We start from the raw sequence: 263 nt of genomic DNA, 5'->3' as shown, positions 1-263 counted from the left end.
CTTTCTATAGGTATGATTTGATGCTACAGTCAATTCAGTGGCAGTCTTGGTTCTGGAGGTTTCTGCTCCCAGCTTGCTGTTTTCTCTCCTTCAGTTTTACCTACTCAACTTTCAGAGCAACTGTAATACCAACTATTTGGGTTTTTTTTCAATCCAAACTATCAATCACTTCTCCCCGTGACCGGGCTCTGCTGTCAGAGAGGCAGTAAGTAGATCCGCATCTCATGACATCCACACCAGAGAATTTACCTCTAAAGTGCTCT

The sequence above is a fragment of the Egretta garzetta genome, unplaced genomic scaffold (assembly GCF_000687185.1).
Source record: "Egretta garzetta isolate BGI_Z169 unplaced genomic scaffold, ASM68718v1 scaffold2, whole genome shotgun sequence".
In the NCBI taxonomy this organism is placed as follows: domain Eukaryota; kingdom Metazoa; phylum Chordata; class Aves; order Pelecaniformes; family Ardeidae; genus Egretta; species Egretta garzetta.
This window is presented reverse-complemented; position numbering follows the sequence as displayed.